Here is an 18696-nt window from a genome sequence, read left to right as displayed (position 1 = left end):
CAGAACAAGTTCTATGGAATATGAGCCTATGGTCAAAATTCAGGAAATGCGCAAAGTAAAAGGACACTATGAATTGGGGCTATCAGGAATAATGGGGAGGAAAGTCCGAGTCCCAGTGAACTCAGATACTGGAAGATATTTAGAGTCACCTAATTTTAGACTCTAAAATCAGGACGTCTAACATGTTCAAATATGTAAACAAGAGGCTTGGAAAAAAGCAAAGACAAGATACTATTTTTTAAAAAATGAAACCAAGCCATTTTGAAAATTTGAAAAAGAAAGCGAATTTCTGAAAGAAGAATGCCATAATCTAAGCCGAAAACTCAACACACAGGTCAAAATGCAGTTGAGGTACAGGTAAAGAAAAGTATTAGTAAAGTCAAAATAATGTAGATCGTAGAAAAGGAAGAAGGAGGGAAAATATAAAAAGGAGTTTAGAAATACCAGGATAAAGTTAAGTCTAACAAAGAAGTCTAACACGTCAATCTGGGTTCTAGTAAGAGATAATGGAGACAACAGGGAAAAGGCAGTGTTCAAAGAAAAAAACGTCCAAAATTGATTAAAAACACCAATCTGTAGATTTAAGCACAACAATCCCAAGCAGAATATATAAATATGTATCTTCTCCTAGAGACAATAACAGTGAAATTGCAAAATATTAAAGACAAAGAGAAAATCTTAAATGCAGCCAGTGAAAAGACTGATTATCTAAAATGGCAACAGACTTTGCATGTTCAATAATTGAAGCCAGATGGCAGGAAGATAGTAACTTCCATGTGCTGAGAAAACATAACCATCATCCTAGAAGTATATACATATAGCAAAAATAACTCAGGAATTGAAATAAAATAAAGATACTTCAGATAAGGGAAAACTTAAGTTTTCCACCAGCAAGTCCTCACTGAAGTAAAATCTAAATAATATTCTTTAGGCAAAGGAAAATTATCCCAGGTAGGGATTCTGAGAGGCATAAAGAAATGCTGGGGAAAGACACTGTACTTAATAAAACAACACAACAATAGTGACTAATTTAAGGGAATAAAAAAAGAATAAAATACTGGATAACAGTCCCACATAAGCAATAAAGCATTCTAAGGAACTTATATTTGGGAGAAAGAAAATTATTAACAGTGAACCTTGTTAATATGATTGCTCAATACTAGAGTGATCATTCAAACATAATGTAAAATAGTCAAAAACAAATTAAAATATTTCAATAATCATAATAAACCCACAAGAACTGTCTCCAGTTTTTTGTTTTGTTTTTTAAGATCATCAGAGTGGAGTTTTTCAAGTCTTTAAATGCTGTTTATAAGAAACATAACTGAAATGAAAGGACAGAAAACTTCAGAATAAAAGGAGAAAAAACAAATATGGTAAATCTGGTGTAGCTCTACTAATAGCAGACAAATAGACATCAAAGCAATAATCATAACTAGAGATAGGAAGTCACAAAATAAGGATAAAAGTTTCAATTCACCTGGAGGAAAAAAAATTCTACATGTGTATGCACTTAACACAGCTTCAAAACAGATAAAGCAAAAGTGGACTGAACCACAAGGAGAAACTGACAACTCCAAAAAAGTGAGAAATTTGACACATCTCGTTTTGTAACCAATATATCAAGCAACACAACAATTAGTTAGAATGAACACTGAATACCACTCATCTAACGGATACATATTCTCACAATAATGTGCATTTTTTCCAAGCAAGTGGGAGTATACACTTTCTTTTTAAGCAAAAAGTGAACAAATATTGACCATAAGGAAGCTGCCCTTTTTTAAGTCAAAGTAGACTATTTTTCTGTCCTCCTAACAAGAGGATTTGGGGTAACCATTTCAAATTCAACTAATTGTTGATAACCAGATAACTCACTGACTCCAAAATTGCCTTCAGAGGGGTGAGTTATGCTAACAAAGAGAACATACATTGTCTTTTCATTTACATGTAGCTTCCCAGATCTGCTCAAAGCAAGTAAGAAACATTATAGGAGCTACAACCAAAATGGCCATTGAGAAACTGGGGAGAAAATTCATTTCGTCCAGTATTTTGACGATAATTTTGAGGGTGGATGATGATTTGTTACTGCCTGGAATGCAAGTACAATGAGAGCAAGGGCCTGGCACATAACAGAACTCAATAAATAGCTTTGAACACTGGTAAATAAATGAATGAAGAGGATATACTTCTAAGAGATGTTCCCTTGCCTTTCCTTGGGGCACTGGGATAATTCCAAATATTTTGTGATATATTTTCTTTTTGGCAAGTGAGCAATCAAACCACTCTGCATTCAGGTTCAGACATGATATATCAGAAAGCAAGCACATAGCATCTATTCTGCTTTTTTGTGCTCCACATACCATGGAGAAGTTGACTATCTGAGACTGCCAGGCAGATATGCATCAATGGAAATATCTGGGCCCACTGACTGGAGTAAGGCTTGATGGGAAAAACAGAAGGTGACTTGATGAAATGAAAAGGAACTCAGCTCTTCTTCCCTAGTATTTCTCTTACAGGGTGGGGAATGAGACCACACAGCAAGCGACTCATGAGGAGCCTACTCTTAAACTATGCCAGGAGTGTCCAGAGGAGAAAAGCAGCAGATGAATCCTCTGCACTGACTAATTGCTCTCCATTTTTCCTCTATGGTCTCAACTTCTCTGTCACTGACTCACTCCTCTTCGAATCTTCCCACCTTAATTGATGGCACAGCTGGGTTCCAGCAGAGGACATGGTCAGAGAGCCTGAGATTAATGTCAGGCAATGAGGAAAGAAGCTGTTGTCCATTCACACAAGGGAAGAGCTGAGTGTGAACACTGATGAGGGGGAGTGGCGAGGGGGGGATGGGAGGGTCCAACTGGGCAGTCAGGCTAAGTCATATTCAAAGTCAGAGGTGGAAGAGGAGGCAGAAGAGGAAGAAATGAGCAGGTAGCAGACCAGAGGCCAGTCAAGCATTCGGTATTGTTAAGTTTTAGCTGGAGAGAGCTCAACATCTCCCTCTACAGCACTGTTCCAGGTCTGGCTTTCTGGAATATAGAGTATTGCTCCAGACAGAATTTTCTTTGTTCCCTAAGTCAGCAGTTGTCTTTCCTGGATAGCATGCCTTCGGTATCTAAGTCAGATGGAAGAATGACCTTTTGAATGAGAGCTGAAGATTCAGCTAATAACACCCAGCACTGGGAACTGTTCCCATTTTAAATTCTTCTCCAAGATAAGGTCAAAGGGTTGGATGTTTGACAAGGGCTCTGGCTGTTCAACAGCTCACCTTCCTATTTTAATTAGTGCCATGGTGGTGATTTGTGTGACCGGGTTCCCCGAGCTGAGCCAAGGTGACAACTGCATATGTAGTATATGTACAAAGTACAGCACGTCAGCAGTCACTAGTTAGGGGACCAGGTGACCCATGTGATCTCCCCAAAGGACAAGAGAGGGTGGAAAGGAATGGCAAAAGAACCCAATGGCAGGTATGTGCGACCTTGGCACTGTCCTCAGCAGGCAGGAGGCCAGGCTGTGTCCCCTGTGTGGAAGCAAAGAGAAAAGGCTGAAAGGCTGTTCAAAGGGTCAGCAGGCTTCAGTGGGCGGAATTACATATTTCCTCCCCAGGGACTCCCACCATCTTTGTATAGAGAACAAATTTTTAACTGGGTTCAGTGTTCTTCCTGTCTAAGAATAGCCTTGGTTCAAGTATACTCTACAGTAGCGCTTTTCAAAGTGTGGTCCAGGCATCCCTGGGTGTCCTCATGGTCAAAACTACCTTCATGATAATACTAAGACATAATTTGACTTTTTCAATCTCATTATCTCATGAGTCGTACAGCAGAGTTTTCTAGAGGCTAGTAATGTGTGATATCTGCCTTCTATTAAACCAGAATTAAAGGGATTTGCAAAAATGAAAACAATGCCACTCTTCTCACTAAATCACATTGCTTTGGAAAACAGGATTATCTTTTATGTAAAAATGCAATCGATTTATGATTGCTATATTTAAATGAATTAATAAAGATGTAAAATGTTTTTCTCCATTTTAATTTTTACACTAATAAACACTGATAGATATAATCCACATAAACAAAAACTCCTTTGGATTCTCAATCATTTTAAGAATGTAAAGTGGTCCTGAGATGAACAAATTTGAGAACTGCTGCTCTATATTTTCACCATAAACCCTCAGTTAAAAGTCTTAATACCTACCTGAGACCCTTCCTTATCATTTTTTCTCTTTAGAGAATAAGGTAGTGGTGCACCATGTTTTTTGGTTATGTAGATGTACAAGCAATATAAATGACTCAGCAATCATTTTTCAGAAAAGGTCATTTTCCTTAAGCCTCAAAAATATTTCTACGGCTTCAAAGCCAGACACAATGTGGAGTGATTTATTCTGGGATTCAGTGGGTGATCAAATAGGACTTTACTTCTCAACTCATCACCTTTAAATGCTTTGAGGCTTTAATCTCTACCCTCTTAAAAACACAGAATCTTATCTTACCACAATATTTTCGAAAATAGCAAGGAAATTTATGAGCAATTTAGACATACTTCTAATATTTTATCTTTATGGATTACCAGGTCTAGAATGTAAGAAAACTGATAAACGACTAAAGCAATAACCACAAAATGTGCTGACACTCAGAGGAGCCCTTTCTTTCCTCTTTTTGTATTTTATGGAGCGTAATAACTACACATAAATCAACAAGCCAGAAAAGATAAAAGCTATCCCATATGTGCTCTGAATTATTTATAACTTCCAAAGAAACAGGATGCTAAATCATAATAATCTATGTAAACCAGATCCCCATGAAGCATCTAGCTACTGATATGTCATGCGCAACACACATCCTATCTTGACAAAATCTCAGCACAGCCTTTTTAACAACTAGAATGATCTCAATGTGAAAGCAGTGCTTTCATTCATTTCTCTGAGGCAATTTCTGAGTCCTAAGTTGTGTTCAGCTCAGTTTAGGCAATGTGGCAAGTTAAAATATGCTTTGTGCCCAAAGCTTTCCTTCATGGAGGGTATAGTCTATATGAACAAGAGGGATGTATAGTGATAATCACACTACAAAATGGAATTTAGGGTGCCTATATGAATTATACAGGTAAGAAGAGCTTTAGAGTTCACACAAGGGAGAGATTAAAATAAGAATGGTCAAAATGGCAAAGCTCTAAAATTTTTGTGCACCAAAATAATTCCTCACCATTTGTGTGAAAATGGTCCAGCTGTATTTAAATATGCAACTCTTTAAGTTCCATCATCTCCCATTCCTGTGTTCAACTAGTAGGAGGAAGAATGGGAAGGCTATTTAAAGAAAAGCTTTCCGACAGTCTAACATTCACAGTGCCACTCTGATCCATTAGATATACTGCCCCCATAAGAAGCAAGGGCCAAGTTTCACATCCCACTGGGATGTTAGATAAATAAAGGTAACCAACTGAACACCAGGTAAGGATGTTGGGCCCCACAGGCAGCGCAGCCACTGATATGAGGTTATTTCTGTCTTCCAGATCTGCTCCCTCTGAGACAACTCAGGAAGAGTCTCATGAGTTCCCACCAGACAGAGAGACAAACCATCCAAGTGGGGGTGCTGCTGGGATGCAACTAGAGGGGGATGACTGGCAAGGTCATATTACTGTGCTTGTGATAAATGCTTCTTGTCCTACGTGCTGACTAGCTATGAACTGGTCCCTTCTGCTTTCCCTCTCTGTAGGCTTTCAGAGGCATCAAAACCACCAGATGGATCAATGGCTGACATGATATGCTGTTCTGATTTAGCCATGTTTCCTAGTAGAGAATGGAGGCACACCCTTCCTTGTTAGATGGGATCCCACGCCTATAATAAGGTCAGCTGACTCCTTTATAACCCAACACATCATTTCACTGATGACACTAAAGGCAGCTGTCACTAAATGCTACTAAAAGGCAGTGTGAGGAGAGTCACGTGGGCCCAAAGAGCTGCCATTTCAAAATGGGAGCCATACATCTGACCCCTTCAAAGGAGGAGGGCTAAGAGTGAGCAGAGCACCACTGCACCTTTTTCTGTACAACTTCCAGCCACACTGATGATACAAGAAAACCAGACTCAATATGTATTTTGGGTGTTATGCAAAAAGGAGAGGCGAGTTTGCTGACCTACTGGAAAAAAAAAAATAGGCCTATGGTAAATGTGAAATGTCTGTGCAGAAGGGGGGTGTCTGAAAATTTCCTTTTAGTCTGCCAAGGACGTAAGAAGGTGCCCAGAAGGTAAGCTCTGGAATAGTAAAGTTGGACCATGGGTTCACGCCACTGCCATATGTTCCACGTGGCCCTGTTGTCCTGCCAACAGCACCAGCTATGACAACACGCAGGCTTCCCTCGTTGCCAGGCTACCGTTAACTTTAGTCCTTGATTTAAAAGAAGGAGCAATGGAATCTCCCAATTTAGCTTTTCAAACAAAAGTCAAAGTGAAAAGCATCAGTAAAACCAGCTGTTTCTAACTCTGAGGTAAAAATATCTTAGTAAACATGACCGAAATGCCAAAACAAACAGCATCCATCTCTACCAAGATAACTGAACTTAATGCACAAAAGCCAGACCCCTTTTTTATGGGCTGTCTGACAAGCAAGCCTTCGGTGACAAAACCACTGAGTGCTTCCAAACTGCACATCTACGTTGCAGCAACTTTTTCCTTGGTTGGTATATAATCTTTTTTTAAATTCATTTTGCTTATCTGATACGTAATGCCACAGTTAGTCTCCTCATCATGAATGCTTTACTTACATTCAGTTTTCAGTAACCCCCTGTCAATCTTAATTTTGAAATAATGCATTCTCTGATGCCAAGTCTCTTAAATACTACATATAATAAATACGAATGCTTATGTACACATTTGTGTGTATATATATATATATACACACACATATATAATGTTATTTTTTTTCTTAACACATGCATAATTCAGTCCAGATCCCTTAATACAAAAAAATGTGACAACTGTTGTTGACCTTTTCCCCAGTCTCTGGGGGAGGCAGTCATGGGGGTAGGGCTTTTACAAAGAAGCCCTCAAAGTGTGTAGGATCTCACAATGATCAGATATTCATCTCCAGCCCAGGTCTCTCTCCTGAGTTTTTGGCTCTCACATCCACAGCCACCTCGAATTACTTGGCTGGCACAGAAATCTCAAGTATCACAGGCCCAAAAGGGAAATTCTGATCTTCCCTGCCAAAATCTGCTCTTTCTCTTCTCCCCTTTTCTTTCTTATCTCAGGAAAGGAGACTTACAGTCTCCCTTTGGTCAAACCCCCTCTCCCCATATCCCACCCATCACCAAGTGTGCCAATTCTATCTCCAAAATCTATCTTAAATCCATCCCTCATTTTCCCCATCTGAATTATCAACACACTGAACTACAGCCTCACTGATTTGCCTCTCTCCTCAATACGTGCCTCAAGGCAGCCAGAACAGTGTTTTAAAATGCAAATCAGGCCAATCTCCAGCTCAAAACCTTTTAGTGTACCTCCTTCACTGAAAAGAACCAGCTTGATCCCAGGGATGGAGCAGGGAAAGCACAGGATCAGCCTGGAATATCTTATTTTCCTAGAAATAATAAGTGTTCAAGGAATGATGTGGACATGTCAAATGCTGGCTTAAAAGTGGTCCCACAGGCCAAATCATGGACAATTTGAGTATCAATAGCAACCAATTATTACCCATAGAATAAAAACGGGAGTCCATGAATCTACTCTGATACAAAGGAATGAATGAGTGAATGAGCAGGGGAAAAAGAAAGCTCTTCTTCAGAGCAGACTGCAAATTAGCAAACACAGAAGGTAGAAAGGTACCATTTAGCAACCAACATTAATGTTGTAAGCAAGAAATCTCAATGGATAGTAAAACTAGGGGGTGAACATTTGATGAAAAACAGTGTATCGATATAGTCTCAAAATATCTCCACAAGATACGTACTAATTACAAAAGGAAAAGAGTAACTTTACATTGGAGAAAGCTGGCAGATATCACCTTAATCAAGTGATCAAAATCACCACCACCAGTAATGGAACAAATCAGCATCAGGGTCTTCTGCTGTGCCCAACGAGAGGGCACAACACTGCTTCCATGGTGTTCCTGATACAAACACAGAATCTAGATCTAATTCACAGGACACATCAGGCTAACCCAAAATGATGGTTATTTTAGAAAGGAAATGACCTGTAACCTCCAAAAATGTTTAGGTCCTCAAAAGACAAGTGAAGGCTAAGGAACTGTCCCAGTGAGGATACAAAGCCACGAACAATCAAAGGCTAATATGATTACGGACTGGGTCCTGGACCTGGCAAGGATGCAATGGAGATCTGTGAAACGTCAATGGGGTCTGAAGATCAGAAGTTGACATTGTATCAGAGCTAAGGGCTCTATTTTGATGACTGTTCTGCAGATACACAGGAGAGTGTAAGGTCAGTAGAGCATCCTCCACAACTTACTCCCAAGTGATTCAGTAAAAAATAGTTTGTTACAAAAAGTATATGGCAAGTGTGATGAAATGTGAACAGAAATTCAGAGTGTAAGGAAGCTAGTTATACTTGCAAATTTTCTTTGCAATTATTCAAAACAAAATGTTAAAAAAAAAAAAACTGTCATTGTTTTCTATGTACCTAAAGCAAAGTGGCACAAAGGCCACTAGGTCTCTGCAGCCTGGTGCCACCCGTCACCCCAAACCGCCTCAAGCCACAATTCAGTAGGTCCTGTCTCTGGGCCCTTACCCATGTTGTCCCCCTGCCTGGGAAGTTCTATCTCCCCCTTTGCCTCAGGGATGCCTACTCTACCCCCTTCAGGCCTGGGTTTAAATGTTGCTTCCTCACAGAGGCCATTCCTGTCCCCTAACTGGATCAAATTTTCTGTCACCCTCTCCAGAAGCTCCACCTTCTGCATGTGCAGCAACTTGACACTCTACATGGGGGTATTCTCAGTTTCACATCCCTCTCTGCCAGTGGTCAGTAAGGTCCCACTTCAGCTAGTAGATTAAAGCTCCTACTTTTTCTAATCCTCTATTTCCAGGGCCTTAGCACAGTTTTTGGAAAAAAAGGAACCACTGAATAACAAATAAACAGATTAATGTTATGTTATTCCAACATTTTATATTTTCTGAGATCATGATCTTGACAACCTTAGTTTTATCAAATATGTCTCTCTGCAGGTAAAGTACCTTACGGGGCACAGGGGGTGGCTATATTTGAGTTCAAATAAGCAGAACCAAATGAGTATACTGATATATACAATGATGATCCTTAACAGCTTAAAACGACTGATGTCGGTAATTAGGACTATTTTCATAGTACTGAGGAGGTGATTAAAAAAAAAAAGTTAAGTAGGGAGTAATTAATTTCACATAATAGTCACACGGGAACTTATTATAAGACCTGATGCTAATGATGTATTTCTTTTCTGTAATTAATTTTTATGCGTGTCCTGGGGACATTCACCATCTTCTTCTGAACTATTCCTTGTTCAGCACAGTTGACTCTTCCAGCCCCACCCACTCCAGCCCGGTCTTCTCCAGAAAGAAAGGGAAAATCGGCAGCTGCAAATACATACCCATGAAGCAAAACTTTAGTTTGACTAGGCTTTCCTTGCTCAAAGAGGAAATAAAAATAATGCCAACAAGCATGCATTTTGGAAGTGGTGTACTTTTCTCTGTAATTTTAAAGACTTACATCTGAGGACAAAAGAGTGAGAGATGGCATTCACCAAACAGAGGGCAGGGAAAGGGGAAGCAAGAGAGGTGAGTTCAAGTCTAACCACGATTTACTAGCTTGGCCAAGCACATTCTTTCTCTAGGCCTCACTAGTCACAGTTTTCCTTTGAATGCAGAAGCTTTATCAGATGACCTGAGCCTTTGTTTGTTTGTTTTAGCAATTAATTAATTTGAGAAGTTTTGGGTTTACAGAACAATATGCATAAAATACAGGATTCCCACGGGTGTGGTACATTTGTTACAACTGATGAAAGTACATTTTATAGCTGCACCATAAACTACAGTGGATTACTTAGAGTTCACTGTTTGTGCTGTGTAGTTCCGTGGATTTTTTTTTTTATTTGACAAGGTGAAAATCTGTTATTTTATTTCAAGACTCCCAAGTCCCACTTACATACAAATATATTATAGACATATTATTTGTTGGTCACTGTTTGAATCCTGGAATACAATTCCACAGTGATAACAGCTACAAAATGTTAGTTATTAATCCACACCAGCCCATCAAAAACTAATTTAACACTACTGGTAAAAATGAGTGATATGCATATGAATGATTCTGCACTAGCACTTGGATTACGTTCTTACTCAGTAGCTTAATTTAGCTTTCAATTTCAACTGTCTGATCTTGAACCTTATTGGTTAAATGTGCACTGCCTAACACAGAGAACTATGTAGGTGGAAAGCAATATTGGTGGTCTTTATTTGGTGGTTATAACAAAAGATGCAATTTATACTTAAACCAGCAATTAACAGTGACCATTTTAACGAGGCAGAATAACTAAGGACAACTATGAAAGCTGCAAAGGAAACCAGAGACATTCAACAGATCAAAAGAGGTGGTGTGAGCTGGCTGCTGCGAGATGGTGTGCACCCCCGTATTTCAGCAAGGGCTGGCAAGCCAAAATTAATGACTGCTTTTCTTATTTACTTGAACCAAGAGTATGTTTTTCCTCTGAAAATCTTACCACCAGTTACATTTCATTGCACCTAGTAAAATTTAAAGAATCAGCCCTAATAACAAAATCACATTCTTCGGAAGAAACATTATGCATAATACACTCAGAATCACTGTTTGGTTTTTCTTTCTTTTTTTCCCCCTGAACATATAGGTGTTTGAATCTCTTGTGTTTGTTCTTTTGCACCAGATATGGGCTGTTTGAAAACTGTTTCATTATATCATCATTCATTTCAACCTCTTCAGATTTCCACCTGTGAAAATGCTTGTTTGCAAACTGGCTTAGAGCCCTGGCATTCCCAGTGCTCTCAGGAGTGTCAGGAGCTCCTGAAACCTCTTGTTTCTTCTGTTTGGGGAAACTTGGCTATTTGTAGAATTCTGAAGAGCAGTGTTTGAAGCATTTCTTTTTTTTCTGTCACAGTAAAATCAAGAGAAATTATACTTTATTCCTTTTTTGAGCTAATTTCTTCCTGAGTAATTTTTGTTTTTAAATTGCTTCTCTATCAATAGCTTTTCTGTAAATGTCCATTTTTTATTATACTGTTTCACTGCTGGATGTGATGGTTTTGCAAATGGAACATCTCAGTCTCTGAAAAGTTCTTCATATACTTTTTCAGATGGCATAAACTCACACTTTAAGAGCCTTTCACCAAAAAGGCAGTTATCCATTGTTTCAGCAACTATCTTGGTCAGCATCATCAACCCCAGGTCAACAAAGGCATAGCTATCTCCAGCCTGTTTACTTCTAGATGGTCTGAGTCTTGCGACAGTGCCAAACTGGGAGAAATATGCATGGAGCTGTGTTTGGAAATAGCCTTGGGGTGTATGGCCCACCCAGCTTACACCAGAAGTAAGTTTTTCTTGCTGGGTCACATGTTAGTGGACCTGTGCCACCTACTTCTGAACCTTGGCCTGCTCTTGCAGGTCCAGTGGCAGGAGAGGGTCAGCCTGGATCAGAAAACTCTGCCATGTCCAAAGCGCTCCAGCCAATATGCTCTACACGGCACTTCTGGAAGTGTTCCATGGATTTTTAAAAAATTTTATTTAAAAATATATACAACCTAAAATTTCCCCTTTTAATTACTTTCAAATATATAATTCAGTGGTGTTAATTACCCTCAATGTTGTGCTACCATTGCACCATCCATACCAAAAACTTTTCCATTTCCCAAATAGAAATGGCATATACACACAATGGATTATTCAGCCCAAAAAGGAATGAAATTCTGATACATGCAGCAACATGGATGAACCTTGAAGACATCATGCTGAGTGAAATAAGCCAGACACAAAAGGACAAATACTACATGATCCCACTGATATGAAATAATTAGAATAAGCAAACTCACAGTCAGAATCTAGAGTTGCTGGGGGAAGGGGCAGGTGTAGACTTTTACGGTGAGGAAAACTGAGTAATAGCCAAAGCCTTTACGGGAAGAAAAAGATGGCAAACAAGTCCCACTTCCCCTTGAGTTAATGTCCCTGCCTCTTTGTCTGGGCCTAGCAGGCAAACATACTGGGTTAGAACTGCATAAATCAATTTTCTTTTGTTTTTGTTTTTTTAATGGCATTATTTCCTCCTCTGTGTACCAACTTTTCACCCTGATTCCTAAAGGAAAGGATGTTTCAAAACCAGATTTCTCACTTGCCTACAAGCAATAATGGCAAAAATACAAAATGTTAGAGAAACATGTTTGTTCTTTAAGGCAGGGAGGCAGCTTGAATTCTCACACACACACAAAAAAGAGATGTAAGGAAGACCAAGTGTTACAGTAACAAAAATATATGCAAGTGATTATTTCAGTGGCACAAAGTAGAGTCATCTGACGAGACAGCTGCATCTGAAGGCATCCTGGGCAGTGGAGAATGAGAAAGTCCATTGAGCCGCTGTCCTACGAGCCAGTGTCTAATTGAGAATAGAGTCTGAGCCTTTTATTTCTGTGTCCTCACACCTATTACACAGTAGGGCTCAATGGAAGTCTCCAGTGAATGAAAGCTTGGGGCGATCTCAGGGAATAACATCTTAAGATGTTCTTAGAACACCTGGCCTTTCCACTCCACTCCATTTATAGATCACCTCCTAATCCCAGCAAAACTGTACCCAGGTATCTTCTGAATACCCACTCTGATATGGTGGATGACTCATAACTAAACCAAAAAGAACAGGATCCAGTAGTCCAACTCAAAAACAGAAGGGACACATTTCCTTCTCTTCTCATTTGTCCTCCCCGTTCCAGTGAATGCTTCTTTTTGATTTCCGTTAATTATGATTTTGCAGAACATCTCCTTCCCAGACACAGATATCCATTCCTTCTACATTGCTTCCCATTTCCTAGTTGTTCAGCAGACATAACACGCTGAGTTCCACTCAATTACAGCATGATAAGTGGTTTTAATTCTGTGAGCATTATTATTTTCAATTTCTTTCTTTTTAAAAAATCAACTACAAAATCAATTTCAGATAGTCTTTGGAAAAGAGTTTCCTTTTTGTCTTCACCCTGAATCTTCCCTAATTTAGCGTCATTAAGGACACATGGAAGACATTCAAATGCTCATCACAGAACTCTCCTTCCACCTCTACTGGCAGGTAAAGTGGGTGCCCTCTAACTGAGTCAGCACACTCGGCCCATCGAGAAGAAGAATAAGAGCAAACAGCACTGAAAGCCATTGCTTTGCTTAATGAAACAGTTCTCAGGCATTTAACCAAATGAGCAAAGCATTAAATTTAGGAGAAGAAAACATTAGCAATTAGCAAACAAAATAAATATGTGACACTTAAAAGAAATCTTTGACTCTCACTGAATACTTAAGTGTCACAGGGAAAGTTACATGAAACTATTACCTGTCCTAAAGAAAAAAATACCTAAAAAGCCAGAGGGATGCAAGGGTAGTTCAGTGGTAGAATTCTTGCCTGCCATGCAGGAGAACTAGGTTCGATTTCTGGTCCATGTACTTCCCCCAAAACAAAACAAACAAGCAAACAAACAAACAAAACAAAACTTCAACAAATGGTGCTGCAATAATGAGATACCCACATGGAAAAATAATGAAATGTGACCCTGACATACAGCATAAAAAAAAAAAAAAAGCCAGGCAGACCTGGATCTATTTTTGTTTTGTTTTTGGATATGTCTCTCTCAATATGTCAATTTCAGGAAAAGCTCCTTAATTTTGCTTGATTAAAAGGGATCTGAGCTCCAATCCGTCTCCTCAAAATGTACTACAAAAAGACCTAATAACAAAAGCATGTTTAGAGGGAGGATAATTCAGAACAAGGGTTCTCAGATCGGGCCTTTGGGAGGGGGGCAGCGTGGACTCTGCTCCCACCTAGACTTCCTCATTCAGCCGTTCTGACTTTCCATTTCAGGCACTGTGCTTTTCATGCACGAGTTCTGAGGAACACTGATTCAGAACCCCCTGAATCATCAGGTGTGGAGGGAAGCAGAGGGGGGATCTGGAGACCAGGCTGGGTTAGCTCATTGCTATATTTCCAGCACCCACACCAGGGACTCCTAACTACTGACTGAGTAAAGGGATGGATGGACAGAGGGAGGCTTGAGTGACATCTAAAGGGGACAAGTAATTCCCACTTTATGTTCTGAAATGCTTTCCCACATCTGGATTGCAGACTAAATGTATGCTGATTCAACAGAAGTAAAATATATCTATATATCTGTACCTGTATTCATACGTAAGAGCTAAAAACTGAGCAACTCAGAATGCTGGTGATTTCAGTGGAGATGTTCCACCTTCACCAGTGGCACTGGAGAATTCCAATCCATAAATTGTGACATATGCCAGTCACTGCTTTCCCCCTGGATCTGATGGGGCTTCACCCACAGAAGAGGCCCTTGTGAGACAGACTGGACAACTTAGGAGACTTCTGCTGGGAAGTTTGAAGTGGGAAGCAGCAACTTACTCACTAAACTCGCCATTCAACCAGCAAGACCATATTAAAGTTTGAGGAGACAACTTTAAGGAAAATTAAAGTACATGACCCAATGGACAATAAATCTAAGGGTATCATTACCCCAGGAGGAAACGCAAATGAAAACATTAACATGATCTAGTGCTGTCAAAAGAAATATATCATATGCGCCACAAATGTGAGAGCCACGTGTATATTTAAAATGTCTAGCAGCCCATAAAAAAAGAAACAAAAAATGTAAAAAAGATACAGGTGAAAGTAATTTTGATCATATACTTAACCCAAATCCACAAAATTTTACCATTTCAACATATAACCAACATAAAAAAGAATAATGAAATACTTTCCCTTTTTCCCTACCAAATATTTGAAACCCCCTATGTTTCACACTTAAACATCCCAGGTGCTCATGAGCCTCACATCACCTGGGGAGGCTCAGGGCTAGAAAGAAGAATGCAGACACCCAAGAGAAGTCTCAGGAGAGGCAGCAGCTAGTTGGGGGGAGGGGTAATCCTTCTGTTTATTTAGGTCTTGCCCCAGGACAGGCACACAATCCTGCCCTTCCAATGCTAAAGCAGTTGTCCAAGAGGAGGGCACATAGCCAGCAAGCCCTTCCTGGGGCCAATCTATGGAGCTAGGGGAAAGGCTCCTTTCCTGTGGGCTGCCTGTTGCGATGAAGAGTCAAAGGGAAGTCAGAGTTTCCAGCCCTCTTCGGCTCTCTCTTCCTTAGACTTTGCTTCTGCTGGCTACTCCCGTATTGTTCCCAGTATAAGTGGGAATTCAAGCTGGGTTCCAGTCACTCCCACTGGACAGAGTCATGACTAAGGTAAAGACACAGTCCTGGGTCACAGCCAAGGTCTCCACAGCAGGCCTATGTATCAGACCCAGTACACCAGGCCACACAAGGACCCCTAGCCAGACTCAAAAGGAAGGACTTCCATCAATGAAATGGCCCCCTCTGCTTTAAAGCTACTGTTTCCTCCCCAGGTTGCCCCTCGGTTTTCATATCTTCACCCTTAGCCCTCCCACCAGCGGACAGACATGTGACAGAAAGTTGAGGTGCTCCACCTTCTGCAGAAGCCTCTGCACTCCCCTTTGTGCCTCTCCCCATGTTTACTCTCTGATTTTATCCTCATCCCACCCCCACGATGCCCCAGTATCCTACCTCCACAAGCTGAATGGTGTGGTGAGTTTTTTTCCACTACAGGATCTAACTGGCCACCTGTGAACTGTATGAAAGGCCTATTCTGAAACACTGACCTTTTAGAATCAACTGAAAATGAAAGGAGACTGTTTCAGGCCCGAGGTTTTCAACACAAAGATGACAATCCTGTCCTCCGTGAGCACATGAGATGCTCAATGATGTTCCCAGCACGCCAGCAAACAGGAACTGCTCTCATCCAGCAAAGACCTACAAAGCCCGGCGCCAGCCCCTCACAGGACTGGGGAATAAAGCCTCAATTTGGCATTGACTCTATTATAGAGGATGAGTTACTGAGAGAATTCTAATAAACATAAACTCAATTATACACTATGCTATTTTTTTAAGAAACAAATGGAAAACATCATCAAGCTAAGTGCTGATCAATTCGCCCTCCAGTTTAGATCTTCTTCTCAGCGAGTTTCAGACAGAAGCTCAGAGTTTTTTCCTTCAGGTTCTTGATCAATATATTCTCATGACGACAATTTATTCGCTGTAGCCATAATAGATATCTTATGAAATATTAAACAGCCTCCTTGAGAGTCCATGCAGTATAAGTGGAGCTGCTTCACTCTGCCTCCCATGAAAGGAGATTACAAGACAGTAATTAAAATTCACATTTCAAATTATTCCTGCGCCTCTTATGAAGTTCAGCACGCTAATGAATGTTTCAGTGTGCTTAATTTCGTAAGTGATATGGAAAAATAATGAGTGGAATTCATATTGAGCCATTAGTGGCTTTTATGCCACCGTACCTCCCTGCCCTGGAGCTAGCGCTAACCCATTCCGTCCACTGCCTGAGAGCGCACATACCAAAAAGGTTGGCTCTTTCTGTTTTGCTCCATATTCTCTTTAGCCAGGAACCATGGTGGCCAAGCAGAAAGGAAGAGTGTCTTCCCATCTCTTATCACAGCATGTAAAGGTAGTAACTTTTCCACTTCAGGTACATAAATTACCTCTTCCCATTGTCCCAACACACAGCTTCCTTCTTCCCTTCTTTAGTTGGAGAGGGACAGGTCTGTGGGTCTGAATTGGTCACTCTAAACTACCAGATCTCAGATATGGCAAACATCTGTAAAACTAGGCCCTGTCCTTATACTAAAAGTAAAAATCAAAATTAAAAAAAATCTTCCAAAGACTTATCACCCAAGACAATCGCTATTAACATTTTGCCTTTCTTTCCCTGGGCATGGGTGGGTCTTGTGCTGTTGAGATCAGATAGATTTAATTTTTACATAGGTCTTTTCTCTTAGCATTACATGCATTTTCCTAAGTTACTCTTTAGCCACCAGAAATAATAACATTAATAAGCTGCATGTTATTTCATCCAGTGGATGTACAGAGTTATTTCACCACATAAAGCTTTTAAGACGGCTCTGTTTCCAGCTTTTTGCAAACACCAACAACACTGTGGTTTGCAAAGCTTTTTCTTCAGCTGGGATCATTCCCTTAGAAGCAGTCCAGGGTGTGACTATTTCAAGGTCTGCTGATATATGCTGCCAAATGGATTTTCACCTGCATGCTACCTCAGGAAGGGTTGTGGAAAGCCCAATTCACGACCCTAACAATTACCTTCTAAAATTCTTCAATAACTTGAATGATGAAAATTGATCTCATTGTTTTATTTGTATGCTTTTGAGTTCTAGAGAGACACCACTTTCCTGTTTCCCATTTGTCATTCCTCTTTTGTGCCCTCTGGTGAATGAATGGCCTCTGCCACATCAGGGCAACAGGTCCCAGCTCTCTGTATGCAGAAGCCTCAGTGAAGGGAGATAGAGAATCCCAGATTTTCAACTGATTTTTTTTTTTTTTTTTTTAGTTTGATAAACTTTATTGTGTTTTTTTTTTTAATTTTTTTATTAACGGAAAGAAAAAAAAAAGAAATTAACACAACATTTAGAAATCATACCATTCTACATATGCACTCAGTAATTCTTAACATCATCACATAGATGCATGATCATTGTTTCTTAGTACATTTGCATCGGTTTAGAGGAACTAGCAACACAACAGAAAAAGATATAAAATGTTAATATAAAGAAAAGAAATAAAAGTAGTAGTAATAGTAAAAAACAACAACAAACAAACCAACAAGCAAACAAAAACAAAAAAAACCCTATAGCTCAGATGCAGCTTCATTCAGTATTTTAACATGATTACTTTACAATTAGGTATTATTGTGCTGTCCATTTTTGAGTTTTTGTATCTAGTCCTGTTGCACAGTCTGTATCCCTTCAGCTTCAATTACCCATTGTCTTACCCTGTTTCTAACTCCTGCTGAACTCTGTTACCAATGACATATTTCAAGTTTATTCTCGAATGTCCGTTCACATCAGTGGGACCATACAGTATTTGTCCTTTAGTTTTTGGCTGGATTCACTCAGCATAATATTCTCTAGGTCCATCCATGTTATTACATGGTTCATAAGTTTATCTTGTCTTAAAGCTGCATAATATTCCATCGTATGTATATACCACAGTTTGTTTAGCCACTCTTCTGTTGATGGAGATTTTGGCTGTTTCCATCTCTTTGCAATTGTAAATAACGCTGCTATAAACATTGGTGTGCAAATGTCCGTTTGTGTCTTTGCCCTTAAGTCCTTTGAGTAGATACCTAGCAATGGTATTGCTGGGTCGTATGGCAATTCTATATTCAGCTTTTTGAGGAACCGCCAAACTGCCTTCCACAGTGGTTGCACCCTTTGACATTCCCACCAACAGTGGATAAGTGTGCCTCTTTCTCCGCATCCTCTCCAGCACTTGTCATTTTCTGTTTTGTTGATAATGGCCATTCTGGTGGGTGTGAGATGATATCTCATTGTGGTTTTGATGTGCATTTCTCTAATGGCCAGGGACATTGAGCATCTCTTCATGTGCCTCTT

At 39.9% G+C, this 18696-nt stretch overlaps 1 protein-coding gene and 1 pseudogene across 6 annotated transcripts in view; both read right to left on the bottom strand.

The window, feature by feature from the left end:
• NPAS2 (neuronal PAS domain protein 2) overlaps nt 1-18696 on the bottom strand; it is a 201325-nt gene that overhangs the window by 146483 nt on the left and 36146 nt on the right. The gene's annotated exons all lie outside the window — the stretch shown is intronic.
• Nucleotides 7317-17611, bottom strand: LOC143660658 (MKI67 FHA domain-interacting nucleolar phosphoprotein pseudogene; annotated as a pseudogene).

Source organism: Tamandua tetradactyla, chromosome 17 (genome assembly GCF_023851605.1).
Source record: "Tamandua tetradactyla isolate mTamTet1 chromosome 17, mTamTet1.pri, whole genome shotgun sequence".
Lineage (NCBI taxonomy): Eukaryota > Metazoa > Chordata > Mammalia > Pilosa > Myrmecophagidae > Tamandua > Tamandua tetradactyla.
The sequence above is the reverse complement of the archived record's forward strand: the minus strand, read 5'-3'. Positions and strand labels throughout refer to the sequence as shown.